At 40.7% G+C, this 15265-nt stretch overlaps 1 protein-coding gene across 2 annotated transcripts in view; it reads right to left on the bottom strand.

Annotated features, from left to right (window-relative positions):
- The window catches only part of KCNH8 (potassium voltage-gated channel subfamily H member 8), a 176380-nt gene that overhangs the window by 160195 nt on the left and 920 nt on the right, over positions 1 to 15265 (bottom strand). The gene's annotated exons all lie outside the window — the stretch shown is intronic.

Below are 15265 nucleotides of genomic sequence, written 5' to 3'. Positions count from 1 at the left end.
GCTTGCCGGTTCCTGCTCCAGGTGGATCACGTTTGGTCAAAAGTCTCCACTATGACCTGTCCATCTTGGGTGGCCTTGCACGGCATAGCTTCTCTGAGTTATTCAAGCCCCTTCGCCACAGCAAGGCAGTGATCCATGAAGGGGGGGAATAATGCTTACTTGGAACCAAGTCCCTCTGAAATCAATGGGGCTGACTTTCATGTAACGTGTAAGAGAGTAAGCAGTATTTTTCTTTTAGCACCATTTTTTATTTAATGGGTCTCAACAAGAGTTGCTTAGGCTGCAATCCTGTGCTACTTTACCTGGGAATAAGCCCCAGGGGTTCCTGTACCTGGGCTTAAACAACTTGGATGAATGGTGGAAAAATCAGTAGGTGCCAAATCCAACCTTCTTCTCTGAGTCTTAAATTATGTGACATTTCCCCCACAACACTGCATTTTGGTTCTGCAAACCAATTTTTAACAACAGCCATTGGCTATTAAAACATATGAGTTTGAGTCAATTATTTGATTACTCTATTACTGATTAAATTTGCATATGGCTAAAACCAATATTTGTGAAACAAGAAGCTTACTTTTTCTATTTTTTTAGATGGTATACATGGTTTTTATGGTGGGCACCATCTTAGAAAAGCTATTTCAAACGGATCTTTTAGATTATAAGATGTTTTATTTGATAGCTCTAACTGATCTTTCAGTTAAATGTTGGTGCCTTGCTGCATGTTGATGCTTTAAAGGCATCATCTCTAAAGGCACAGGGGCTCTGCCTAAAATCACCACACACAAAAACTCGGGACAGATGCTTGTAACCTTAAATACAAAGTGGAATCACGAGATACCCCAACATATAGCTCTTAATAAACCCACATTTGCTGGGAAGTGTTGTACTCTGGCAGACAGAAGTTGCTCCAATAAAAAGCATCACCATCCCTTCTCTGTGTCATTGTTAAAGGCAGGCAGCCTGGTCTGGAGAGATAATGGATTCATCATGAAATACTGTATTGCAGACCGCTGTGTGAGGCTGTCTTTGTGTTTGCAGGATTGCTCTGAGCAATCAGCCACTCAAATGTTGAACAAATGGCTTCACTTTAGAGCGAGCTCTGGCAGAGCAATAAAGCCTGAGCTGGGAAGAGCTTACAGAAAAAGGAGGAGGTTGAAATGTAGCAAGGCAGATAGATTTAAGATCTGAGGATAGAGACAGACCTAGTTAACAGGTGGATTTTATATTTTCAAATGTGGGGCATCAGCCATTGTAGGTTCCTTCTTCCCAGCAATTCTAGGTGCAATCTGAAACCTGCATAGCATCTAACAGACCCTCATTTGAATGTCTGCAGCCTTGTCCCCCATTCCTTCTTGAGACTGTGATGAGATCCAGACTCCATCACTTCACCACCATCAGCCAACTTTTTTCCTTCTCTACTACGTAACCCAGAAGTACTGTTGCTAATGTGGTGCCCTCCAGTTGTTGTGGATCACAATTCCCACAGTCCTGACCGTACATAAATCTGGCACTGACTCCAAGGATGTGCTATTGGTATCCAGCAGCACACTGGTTCTGAACCTGGAAGGGCTTTTCTCCACTGACATCTCCTAGACAATAAGTATGGTACTTTTCTGCTTTAACATGAAAGTGGTCAGGCACAATGAATGGAGAGAAACTACAGTGGTACCTCGGGTTACATACGCTTCAGGTTACAGACTCCGCTAACCCAGAAATAGTACCTTGGGTTAAGAACTTTGCTTCAGGATGAGAACAGAAATTGTGCTCTGGCGGCGCGACAGCAGCAGGAGGCCCCATTAGCTAAAGTGGTGCTTCAGGTTAAGAACAGTTTCAGGTTAAGAACGGACCTCTGGAACGAATTAAGTACTTAACCCGAGGTACCACTGTAGAGGCGCTGGGTAGTATTTAACTATGTTTTTTGCAGGAACATTACTAATTTAGGCCTGTTAAGTTCAGTGGGTCTACTCTGAAAAAAACTTTGTAGAATAGCACCCAGGGCTAAGATGTAACTGATCATTATGAAAATTGTTATCTTCATATTTGAGCTCAACTTGTATGATACCTTTTGGGTTTGGGTTTAAATAAAATGGTTTTAATGTATGCTCATATTTTTTTTAAAAAAACAGTAGAATAAAAAAGGAGGCAGCAGACTAATTGCTTGCTTATATGGTCTGCCCACACTTAAAAAAAATGTATTTGCCAAGTAAATTATACTATCTAGTAACTGAGGTAAGAAATAAATGTTAGAGAGAGAGAGATCATTAGAATTCTGTGTGAAAAATGAACACATGGGTTTGTTTGTCTTCTAATTGGCTTTGCAAAACATATTATGAAAAGTGACTGGAGGTTGATTGAAAAATTAGATTAACTTTTGGACACTTCTTCTATAATACTCTTGAGTCAGCCATCTGGCCACCCTTTTCCCCTGAGGGATGAGAATCTACAAAACTATAGTAGTAGGCTTCCTGCCTCGGCTACAGAGAACAACATATTCTGTTGAAGTTTTACTGTGAGCCATTAGGGACAACCTGAGTGGCACCGTATATGGAATTTATTGAAGTGGGAGTGGAACTTGGCAGACCCTGGTTGAATCTGGACTTCAACCCCACCCCAAAATATATTAATTACATCGCACAACACGATTTTACTGGATTCTCCCCCTCCCAAAAAAGCATCTAAAACAAAGCCCAGTTGATAAGGGATGGTAATGGAACACAATAAGCAAATGTGGACTCATGAGCAATAACTATAGGGGGTTTAGATGCCACATCTATTCATTCAAAGAACATGAGTAGGGTGTGTGGGATTGCACATGCTTAGCCCATTGCCAATGCATCCAACAGCCCCCCCCCCCCACTGCTACCTAGATCCTCATTTCCCTCCGCGTTTCACTCTACAGCATATGGAGTAACCGCTTTCTTGACCGTTGGACCCACTATTGGTCTTGTCCACTCAATGTGCGAGGGACGCAGGTGGCGCTGTGGATTAAACCACAGAGCCTAGGACTTGCCTATCAGAAGGTTGGTGGTTCGAATCCCTATGACGGGGTGAGCTCCCATTGCTTGGTCCCTGCTCCTGCCAACCTAGCAGTTCGAAAGCACATCAAAGTGCAAGTAGATAAATAGGTACCGCTCTGGCGGGAGGGTAAACGGTGTTTCCGTGCGCTGCTCCGGTTCACCAGAAGCGGCTTAGTCATGCTGGCCACATGACCCAGAAGCTGTATGCCGGCTCCCTTGGCCAGTAAAGCCAGATGAGCGCCGCAACCCCAGAGTCGTCCACGACTGGACCTAATGGTCAGGGGTCCCTTTACCTTTTTACTCAATGTGCTGGAGGCTGTCTTCTCATGCAAGGGAGGTCTCCAAACACTACCTCCAGGCATCTGGAAACAGCTGTCTGTAGACAGTCTGTGATAAATCTGTAATGCAGTACACTTCCGATAAACTAGCTGTCTACAAATTAGAAACTGACCCAGACATCCTGAGAGTGTGCTGGATTAGTCACATTCCAGGAAAGCAGCAGAACACCCAGGCCATATAACACCTCTTGTCTGCTGAATCCCATTACACCTTATCCCCCTAAAATAGACGGTTAAGTGCTAGCTAAGTGAAACACTAAAGGGACACGGGTGGCGCTGTGGGTAAAACCTCAGCGCCTAGGACTTGCCGATCGCATGGTCGGCGGTTCGAATCCCCGCAGCGGGGTGCGCTCCCGTCATTCGGTCCCAGCGCCTGCCAACCTAGCAGTTCGAAAGCACCTCCGGGTGGAAGTAGATAAATAGGGACCGCTTATCAGCGGGAAGGTAAACGGCGTTCCGTGTGCTGCGCTGGCTCGCCAGATGCAGCTTGTCACGCTGGCCACGTGACCCAGAAGCGTCTGCGGACAGCGCTGGCTCCCGGCCTCTAGAGTGAGATGAGCGCACAACCCTAGAGTCTGGCAAGACTGGCCCGAACAGGCAGGGGTACCTTTACCTTTACCTTTTAAGTGAAAAACTGCCTCCCAATAAATGGAAATATCCTTTCATGTCCTGCTTCCTTTAAAAGTAACACCCAGCCCTTGTAGTACCAGCTTTGAAGTTAATTTTCCAAATTCTCCCTTGGCTGTGCTCAAAAGTACAAGGGATGCCCAGGCCCCAAACTGCAAAGTACTCACAACTACGCATTCAGAATAAGGTCTTAAAGGGTAATTTACATTGTCACTGTGGCTACATTTAGATAATGGTAGCAGTGATGTCAGACTCGGTTTGCTAAACTGTTATTAAAATGTATCATTTACAGTAAATGCAGGAGTCAAGGGACCTACACAGTTGTTTGGGGCACATTCAAATAACAGGTGGGAAATAGCAGGGAGAGAAAAATAAATTAACCAGTATTTTCCAGCTAGCAAGTTGTGAACCTCTTGGTTCTGAAGTGTGTTGCCATTGAGGTTTATATGCAGTAAAGTTACTGCAAGTTAAAATGGGCAGAAATAAAGTGAACATCTTTAAGGGAAGCAGTTTCTGTGGTTTTGAATCTAGCAGGGATGTATTTCCTGCACAATCCACACACATTTTCAATATGATACAAAACTTGTTTGTGCAATGGATAAAAATTGTTGGAATCAACCCCCGTGGAGGGAGAATAGGATAAAAGGGATTTTAAAAATACAATAAGACTCAAGTCAACATCCAGAGCTGTTCCATCAACTTCCACTGGACTTCCCATGGGCATGTGCTAAATATTTCATTGCTTTGGCCATACAAAAATCCTCAATAAAAAAAACTGAGCACAAGGCCTTGAATTTTAATGACAACTAAATACATCTGTTAATCACTTTATACAAAAAAGTGACATAATAATAATAATAATAATAATAATAATAATAATAATAATTCTTACTCATTATTTATACCCCGCCCATCCAGCTGGGTTTCCCCAGCCACTGTGGGCAGCTCCCAACAGATTAAAAACAGATAAAATACAAACAGATAAAAACAATGAAAAGCCAGAAAAAAATTAAAACAATTTTCAGTACAAAACACCTAAAAATGCTTATAGGGTAACAAAATAAAAGGGACAAATCCCACAACACCATGTTAAATGATGAGAAGCACTGTAGAGGCCAACTTAGTTACCAAAGGCCTTAGTGAACAAAAATGTCTTTGCCTGGCATCTAATTTAGAGCTTGAAGTCCACTTTCAGAAAGGTATGAGCTCACTCAGAAGCACTGAGATACTTAACACCTAGAAAGTCTTGCTTGGTGTATATTTCTCCAGCCTGAGCATCAGCAAGCGACCAATCTCTAAAGCAATCTATTCTCTTATTGTGTCTTCTTTTTTAATTGTGCCATTTACAAACTGTTGCTGGAAGCCGCAGATTAGCCATGGTAAATGAACTGTAAAAAACTGAACCACCACGCAAACTAGTACAATAATTTGGAAATTAAAAGATAATCATTTTGCTGTGCTCAGCAATAATGTGTTAAGCTTTAATGACTGGAAATCTAGCAACTGTAGTACTAAAGACTGCCCTTGCATGAATTCTTATCCTTAACTGAATTTCTAGGAAAAAAATATTGTCATGTGGGTAATTGTTATGATTATGTCTATTTTAATTACATGCAAGCAGAAATAACTTGGGGGAAACTCTGTATTCTCTTGTCAGGAAATCAAAATGGGCTGAGTACCATAATTTCCCAACGGTGACAGTAGCAACGTGCCAGAAGAATAGCAAGGTTTATATTTTTTTCCCAATAAGTTGTTGGCTGTGTTTTCCACTGTGTGACTAAGGCTTGCAGGAAACGTTTCGTGTTTTTTTAAAAAAACAAAAACCACCAACCAACTCTGAAAGGAATTAACCAAGGCATATCATGAGAAGAGACAACTTTGCCATGCTATTAAAACAACAACAAACTATATTTACAAGAACCCCGCTAATTAGCCTCTAATTCTTGGTTTCAATGGCGAGTGATTAACTGAAACTGTTATTGCTATGTACCCTTATGGAGCATAGCAAATTATTCTCTAGTGATTCAGATTTCTAGAGTCAGTTTCAGCTCTTTGGAGAGATATGTTAAAAGTTTCCCCTTTGCTTTACCTTCTTTCAGCAACAAATTATTAGAACAGGACAGCATTGTGATAACGCACCCCAGATAAGCAGGAAAATGTTGGACTTCTTTCATTCTTTAAAAATGAATCTCTGGGTGATAAAAACATAAGCAACAAATTCCCCCCCACCCACCCAACATTCCATTATTAAACGAGAAGATAGAGCAAATTTGGCAGAAGCAGGGAAAAGTGAAATTTATTGATGATGAACTGAAGTAAGAACAAGCAAGTCTTTGACCAAAAGATGCTCTTCAAGATACAGTTGGAAATGTATGGTATAGGAATGCAACTGTTTTTGTAGCTAGCAAACTAGTAGCATCCATTTGTGGAAGCTGTTACTAGTCAAGCGATTCCATTTCCCCTTTCCTACATAGATCATTTTAAGACCATTTCCCATCACTTTAGCACTTGTTTCCATTTTAGATGCTTTACAGTTAGTGTTGATGCCACGAACACAGTAGATGCTTTCTGCAGTAATCACAATGGCAATTAACCGAAATAGATGATACGTGCCTGTACAGTTTTGCATTTTCAAATGAAGGATGGTATTCAAATGGAACAATTTTAAGAGATGTCTTTTTCTTGCTTCTTCGGTGCAGGCGGTATCCAAAATTATTTTGATCTCTCACAATACTTAGAGCCAAAACAGATTTCTGACAACTGCTAAACAAAAATAGGTAAAGGTAAAGGGACCCCTGACCATTAGGTCCAGTTGCAGACGACTCTGGGGTTACGGCGCTCATCTCACTTTATTGGCCAAGGGAGCCAGTGTACAGCTTCCGGGTCATGTGGCCAGCATGACTAAGCCGCTTCTGGCGAACCAGAGCAGCGCACGGAAACACTGTTTACCTTCCTGCCAGAGTGGTACCTATTTATCTACTTGCACTTTGATGTGCGTTTGAACTGCTAGGTTGGCAGGAGCAGGGACTGAGCAATGGGATCTCACCCTGTTGCGAGGATTTTAACCGCCGACCTTCTGATCGGCAAGCCCTAGGCTCTGTGGTTTAACCCACAGCGCCACCCGTGTCCCTAAACAAATATACTCTGGCTCAAAATATAAAAAACAGAGAACAAGTGCAGTGTAGTGGCTAGACCAGGAGTAATCAACCCTTTTATACCTGCCGTTCACTAATGCATCTTTCTTGATGGTAAAATTTCCTTACCACCCACCAGTGCTCGATGGAAGGCGGATTCACCTTGTGCCATAGAATCTCCTACCACCCACCTAGAATCCTGAAACGCCCACTAGTGGGTGGTAGGGACCAGATTGACATATTGGACATTCCTGTCCTAGAATTATAATATTGTAGGGTTGGAAGGGACCCTGAGGATCATCTAGTCCAACCCTCTGCATTGCAGGAATATGCAGCTGTCCCATCCTTTTTAGATTTGCTCTCAGCCCTCATTTGCCCTCACACACACACTTGCCTCGGATGCTAGTCCTACTCAGAGTAGACTCACTGAAATGAATTAAAAATCCAAACTTTAATTTCAAAGGGTCTGCCCTAAGTAGGATTTAGTTGGATGTAGCCTGTTGTCATGACCAAAGTATCTTACCCAAAAATATCTGCACAAACCAGTTTACCTGAGTGCATTATTCTCAGGGGGGGAGGCTCATTTATTTATAATTGCTTAATCATATGGGACTAAATTGCATTATGTTGTAAGGACCTTTTATTAAATATTAGAATTGTAAAGCTGGAAGGGACCCATGGGTCATCTAGTCCAACCCACTGCAATACCTGGAACCTGGCATCAGGCTGCAAGAATGTACTGTAAACTATCACATTTTCAAAATGTCTGATAGCCAAGTTCCACTACTGTTCACAGGCTGGGAGTAGTGGCTCCCTCAGATTGTACCCATTATGGAATTAAGACTTGAAAAGAAAGTACTGGCACAGTTTGTTTTGTGGCTATGCTACTTCCATAGTTTACTTGACATGGTTCAGACTGACCAATGCATTGTTTTCAGTGACAGTCTGTGGTAGCTGAAGCTGTGAAATGTTCTAGGGGCAAGCATTTTTGTTGTTGTGAATTCTACTAATGTTAACAATGTTATCTGACCAATAGTACGCAAAATCTCTTAACTGATATTTGAAGTATACGGTGTGTGTTAATTTTTTGAGAGCTGGCTTGATGTTGTTGTTGTTGTTTAGTCGTTTAGTCATGTCTGACTCTTCGTGACCCCATGGACCAGAGCACGCCAGGCACTCCTGTCTTCCACTGCCTCCCACAGTTTGGTCAAGCTCATGCTGGTAGCTTTGAGAACACTGTCCAACCATCTCGTCCTCTGTCATCCCTTCTCCTTGTGCCCTCAATCTTTCCCAACATCAAGGTCTTTTCCAGGGAGTCTTCTCTTCTCATGAGGTGGCCAAAGTATTGGAGCCTCAGCTTCAGGATCTGTTCTTCCAGTGAGCATTCAGGGCTGATTTCATTAAGAATGGAGAGGTTTGATCTTCTTGCAGTCCATGGGACTCTCAAGAGTCTCCTCCAACACCATAATTCAAAAGCATCAATTCTTCGGCAATCAGCCTTCTTTATGGTCCAGCTCTCCATACATCACTACTGGGGCTTGATGTAATGGATTTCAAATTTTAATAATTTTAAAATACATTTGTACATTGTTTTAAGTTCTCCCTTATTAAAGCAAAGGATTAAGGTGTTAGGAGAACCTTAGAATTTGAGGAAAAAACATACCATACAATGTACTGTATCAAAATATTTTACATGAATAACGCAGGTATTCTGAATTTAAAAAGAAATCAACATTGTTAAAAACAAGGTGTTACATAATAAGATAATTTGTCTTAAATCTGCCAAAATCAATGTGGTGGTGTCGTATATATAAGTGCATTGTTAATAAACGAGCAACTAAAAAAGTTTATGTTTCCTTCCCCCCCCATCAGAAATAATGTGTAAGCGTGGTGTCAGCACCCTAAAAAGAGGGAGGGGGCGCCAGAGGGATCTTTGCACCACAGCGCCAGATATGCTTAAGACGGCCCTGAATTCAGTTACCTAATAGGAACATTCCAACAATAATATTCCAACTGTACAGTTGTTCAGGCATAAAACTAAAACCCATCATAGGTGTATTTGGAAAATTCTTCCCCATTTGTAGAAGGTAAATGCTGTAACCTATTTTATTCAGAATATAAAACATTTCTTTTCCATTAAATGTGGGTTCCATTCTCTTTTCAAGCCCTCTGAATCTAATAAACTAAAGAAATATCCTAGCAGTATATTCAGAACATTGCAGGTTACAGATTTACAACGAAGGGATTATTTTGCCCCCTACCCAATGCATTATTAACATGCTTAATTTACTACCATGGTCTTCATTTTGTAACAGCCAGAAAGATGGCGTGAACAACAGTGGTTGGGGCACTCTCTGACTATTACATAATGCACTTTAAACTAGCGTGCAGCCCAGACCAATGTTGCAAGCAGTACACGGATCATTACTTTAAATCGGCATTGCACAAAACTGGGTATCTCATATTTCTGAGTTTGAGAATGTTACTTTACAAGTATGTTCCTAGCCCTCACCACTGCCTAGAAAATGTCTGAATCACAACTGCAGAAAAGAGTTTATCTAATGAGATTTACTGACCATGTAGAATCCACCACCATATTCCCCTGCAACGACACAACTACTCCCTTTTCTGGTTACAGTAGTTCCCAACCATCTCTTTGAGCAAAGGGCTTGAAAGACCATGTAAAGGGAAACTGTTTCTCAAAGAGGCAATTACACAAACTCCTTTCCCCTTTATCCCCCCACCCAACAAAATGCTGACAGAAACATGAAGAGAGTAAGACTGGGCAGGGGAAACAACTGACCACAATGGGTTGTATTCACTGCTAATCCTGCTCAGAGCAGATCCATAGACATTAACGGGCATGCCTCACTTAGGTTCACTAACACTAATGGGTGTACTCTGAGTTAGACTTAACTGAATACCATCCAAACAGATGAGCAAAGGATGGAGCAGATGAGAGACAGGAACAAAGCTACAGGAACCTCATAAAGAGGTTCAAAGGGAACACTTGATGTGGACTTAAGGCAGAATCGAACATGGAGATAAACAAAATCATGTCATCAAACAGTTTGACCTGTTGATTTTTTTTTAAAAAAAACCTTTCTCCCTGCCTTTATAGTGATATATTCAGGGTAACCCAGTTTTTGAAATTGGTTTAAAATTGCACAGTCATATTTCACTCTAAACTAAATAACACAATTATTTCATTCTTGTCTTTTGAAACTGTGACCCCCCCTAAATCATTGCTAGAGAGCAACAGTCATACTTTACGTTTCCAGCAACCAAGGCTCTTGTTCCCCACTACTTAACTGCATCTTATCTCAGCCTCTTTGCCCTCCTTTTTCATATTCAGCATGTGAACCAGCCATGTGAGTGTAACTATGCACAGTACATCTTCTTATCCAACTTACAGGGTCTGCAACATTTGCTATAGGTCCCTCAGTGTTGGTAATGTAACTATCTTAAAGCTTGCATATCAATGTGCAACCTAGTGCTGGAAACCAGAATCCAGGAGATGATGGTTTTGTCTTGTTTTGTTTTAATCTTTTTCTTTCTCCAATGGAAAGAAGTAACAGAACTTGCAGCTTACTTAGTTAACTGAAATTCATATATAAACCTTCTTCCAGCAAAATCTCATCTTCTTGAAGTATCTGCAATTTATTAGATTTCTTCTTTTCTTATGTAAAGGTAAATTTATTACTCTCAGAATCTGTTGGCCTGGGTGTATATGTCTTTTATTAAACATTTGTAATAATTTCATCCTGGAACTTGTAAGCTATTCCTACACATGATAATATATTGCTTTGCCCTCACTCTCCCAAACAGTATCAAATGGGAGCGCATGGAACTCGGTGTGCACTTTACAAAAAGGAGCCATTGAAGACTATGTAAAATATCTGCAAGAGAAAAGACCTTTCAAAGCACACTGGTTGCCTGTCCAGTTCTGGGTGCATTCAACATTGTGATGATTATAGGATATAGAGCCTTAGAAGGCCTGAATCCAATGTACCTCAGTACCTTTTCCCATACAACCCTCTCTGTCTATTACATGTCCATAAATTTAATTATTTCTGCACATTGAGCAGGGCCTTTTTTGCTCTGGTGCCCTAAATATAGAAATCACTTCCTAGAGAAGCTTGCTCTAAACCCCAAGAGGAGCAAACATATTGTTGGACTACAATTCCTATAGTCCCTGACCATTAGTCATGTGGGCTGGAGCTGATGAGGGTTGTGGTTCAAAACATGAGGAGGCCACTGCGTTGGCTGCTTCTTCTGTACCGCATTATAAACAAGTGAGACCTTTTTTTCTTTTTTCTTTTTGCATTGTGCTTTTGTAACTTAATTTCATGATTTATGGTTTGGAGGGAGGTTTTTTGGATTTCTTTAAATCCAAAGGATTTCTTTAAAAATATACAATCATTTTTCACTGCAGAACTTTTATGAGAAAAGCAATCACTGGTGGTTCCCCCCCCCAAAAAAAACCTACCTATTTTGCCCCTGAACTGCTGAATACATATCTCTTTCTCCTGCTACTCTTATTTGTAATTAACTAGTAGAGGGACTTTGCTTAACGGATGGTGACAATGATTTCAAGAAATTGCTGAAGTCTAAGGACTGCTTGTCAGCCTGGAAAAGCCAAGAGGCAGAATGAATGTGTCCAACAGGTTATCCCTCAAGAAGGCAATGGCAAGATAGCCACAGCCAGATAAGATAGATGGTGGTGCAGCACCCTGGAAGTACATCACCCCGCCAATGGGCCAATGAGTACAAAAGCTGCTGTCCTTGGGGAGATGGAAGCTATACCCCAGCTGCCATAGAAATGGGGAAAGCATGGGGGTCCCACAAAGGTTTGAAGAGGATCAAGAAGTCATTGCAGCATTCCCATCCATTATGTCACTGGTGAGGAAACTTTTTTCCTTCAGTAGTCAGATTTCCTTAAAGTAACTTTTCAAGAGCTGCATACTGGTGGTGGACATGGGTGGAGCCACTAGTGGGCTAGAACTAAAAGTGGGTAGTCACTCTCTCATTCTCTGTCTTTCTTCTACCACCCCTTCCACCCATTATTTCACTCCTGGCAACTCACATAGAATTTGGCTGACAGCTGCATATGGCCTTGGGACTTCAGGCTGCCCCACTTCTTCGTTACTTGCATTTCAAAATGTGCTCCTGAAGATTTGCAACCCCATCGTAAGCAATCATGTTTACTCCAGTATAAGTACCATTGATTCTAAGGTGGCTTACTTCCAAGTTAGTGCATTAGGCTACGATTCTAAGCACACTTTCTTAGATAAAAACATCTATTAAAAACAAGAGCACTTTAAAGTAAAACGTGTAAGATTACAGCTTGAGTACTTTAAGGCTACTTAAATTCATATAAACTGCTGGTAATAGCCAGTAATGAAGCAAATGTAGCATACTTCCAGAAGGGTAATATCCAAACCAATCCATGAGTCTTTATTTATTCAGTAATTTCACTTCAGATAGCCAACTGTGCTGATATCCCAGCTGCTTTCATTTGCTACAAGTGAGACCAATATTCGAGATCTGCTCTTTTCTGAATCACACAACACTGGGGAAGGGAGTTAATTTCAATCAAGACATCCTAAATTGTATTTTTGTGTCTCTTGTCAACTGCAACCATCAGTTTGAAAAGGGGGTGTTTCAATTCATAATGTTTGTCTAAACGCTTAAGCATTTATCATTAACATTATACAGGGACCCACTGTACTGCAGAACAAATGCTAGTGATGAAATACAACCTATTTCTCCTCTTTAACAGTGTTCAGTGATTGCCATAACAGCAGTGCCTCCAACAGGACTAGTATGCTCCTTTCCACACCAATTCCCAATATTATCTGGAGAGATATGTATGCTACTGCTCAGGTGTAGCACTTGGTGAGTGACGGAACTGCATAAAAACATTAGATGAGCATGGCAGCATCTAGTCCAGCATCCTCTTCTCACACTGGTCAGCCAAATGCCTTATGGGAAGCCTGCATGCAGGACCCCAATGCAGCAGCTCTTGGCCCAGTTCTGATTCCCAGCAAGTGGTATTCAGAGGCATACTTCAACCTAGCCATTGTGACACTGAATAACAATATTGCACATGTTATTCATGTGTACCATGAATGCAGTTTGGGAAATCATGAAAATGTACAAATAATTCTCAATTAAAATCCAAACTGCATTGTGTTCCTAAGCAAAAGTAGAGAGAAATGTGGTTGCCTGTCACTATTGCAAACATCATTCCCTGCTTGTGAACTTCCCAGTCAAATTCTGGCCACTGTTTGAGAGAAGACCCTTAGAAGACTATTATGGAGACACTTCAGTTGATGAAATTTGCCTCCCTCTAAATTGCTTAAGTACAAGCATATAAAGACCCAAGCAAAGTTTTCTTTTTTACTTGAGGTGATTCAATCTGCCAAGATTCTCTGTCACATGTAAACTTCAATGATTAAAGATGAAATAGATAAAAAAAAAAGTATGCTTTAATGAGAGTGCTTTATAAATCAGAACATATTTCCCAACATGATCAGGAATCCTTTCCTGTACTGTTGCCCAGAATTAGAATTAATTCTCCACAGGATTAAAGATGTATTGCTGGATAAGAGTCTTACTGATGACAACAAAATATATCCTCCCCAAAGATTTAGAATAAAAGGAGCTACGTTAGCTACAGTCAGTGTTGCTATGTTAAAACATGGGCTCAACATTTATAACACCGTAATATCACTTTCAAAGGGGTCTGCAGGACAAAATAGTTTATGGAAATTGTACTGTGCAATATTTAAGGACATGGTCTATTAAAAATGAGTATTTATCCGTCTCATTGATTTTAGTGACAGAGTTAAGCAAGTGCATGTCTTGACTCAGTCATGTGCCATCTTTGAACATAACATTATAACATTGAAATTTGTTTGAGGAAAGATTGGCAGCTTTTACCACAACCCAACAGAGTGCTGTATTTAGCCCAAATTTAGATACTTTGCCCACATGTACTTCAAATTGGCTTGGTTGTGATGTAACCTGCATTCCTCTAGAAGTCCAAAAATCAAAAGTCCAACTGAGCTCAAGGGTGGGTGTATTTCTTCATCCATTTACATATAAAAAGTTGTTTGGTGTAGGGGTCTTTTTAAAACAGCTAAACAAAACGACATTTTACTTCTATAGTTAAAAAAATGCTTGAACATAAGTCAACCTAGAAGATACGTCATCATATTTTGGGGGGTGGGGATGGGGTGGGTGGGATCCTTCTGCTTTCACTTGGTTCCATGTTCCAGTATGAAGCACCTGCCCTGGATATTTATTTTTAATTTATTTTTAATTTCTCAAATTGAAATTACTTGAAATTGCTAACATAGAATAGAGCTGGAAAACTGGAAAATTTATGCCTAAATGAAAGCCTAACATTTTCATCTAAGCCTACTAACCTGGTCCCAGAGTATGACACAGTCTAATTCAGCATTACGATTTATTATAAGTGATTACTGTAGCTATAGACTATAATTAACATCTTACAATTTAAGAAGATGCAACTGTATCACCCTGATGCATTGAACCAGAGTCTTGACTAGCGCAATATTCATAGGATATGTGGGGTGGAAGCAACAACCAAGAATTGTCAACACTTTAAAGAACTGATTCATGGTAATCCTCCTAAAAGCAGCTACAGACTTCACAGAAATACTGACATTCTCCCACTGCTAATAAACTTTTGCTGAATGATCCTTATGTACTCCTTTTATTTAAATATTTAAATAGTTCTACCTCTATCAATTCTTCCAAAAAAGAAAGTCTACCAACAGGATCAATCCTTCAGGTGGTGTGTATTTGTGTGTGTGTGTTGTCGCATGTGCATGTGTTCAATTATACATACACACACCCCATACACAAACACACACACCCCTACTATGTGAATACAATATATCACAAGGGAACCATTGAACAGGGATTAACAGAAGCAGCAGGAAGACCATGTGTGTTCTGTGAAGGGAGGGAAATTGTATTCTAACTGGGTTTTCTTTTCCTTTTTAAACACACACACAAACACAAGGAACAGCTGGAACGTTAAAAAAAGGAAAAACAGGCCATCAGGGACGCACGCAACCCTTCAGAGAGAAATCTAGGATTATACTTCTGGGTGAGA

Source organism: Podarcis pityusensis (genome assembly GCF_964106645.2).
Source record: "Podarcis pityusensis genome assembly, chromosome: 12".
Lineage (NCBI taxonomy): Eukaryota > Metazoa > Chordata > Lepidosauria > Squamata > Lacertidae > Podarcis > Podarcis pityusensis.
The sequence above is the reverse complement of the archived record's forward strand: the minus strand, read 5'-3'. Positions and strand labels throughout refer to the sequence as shown.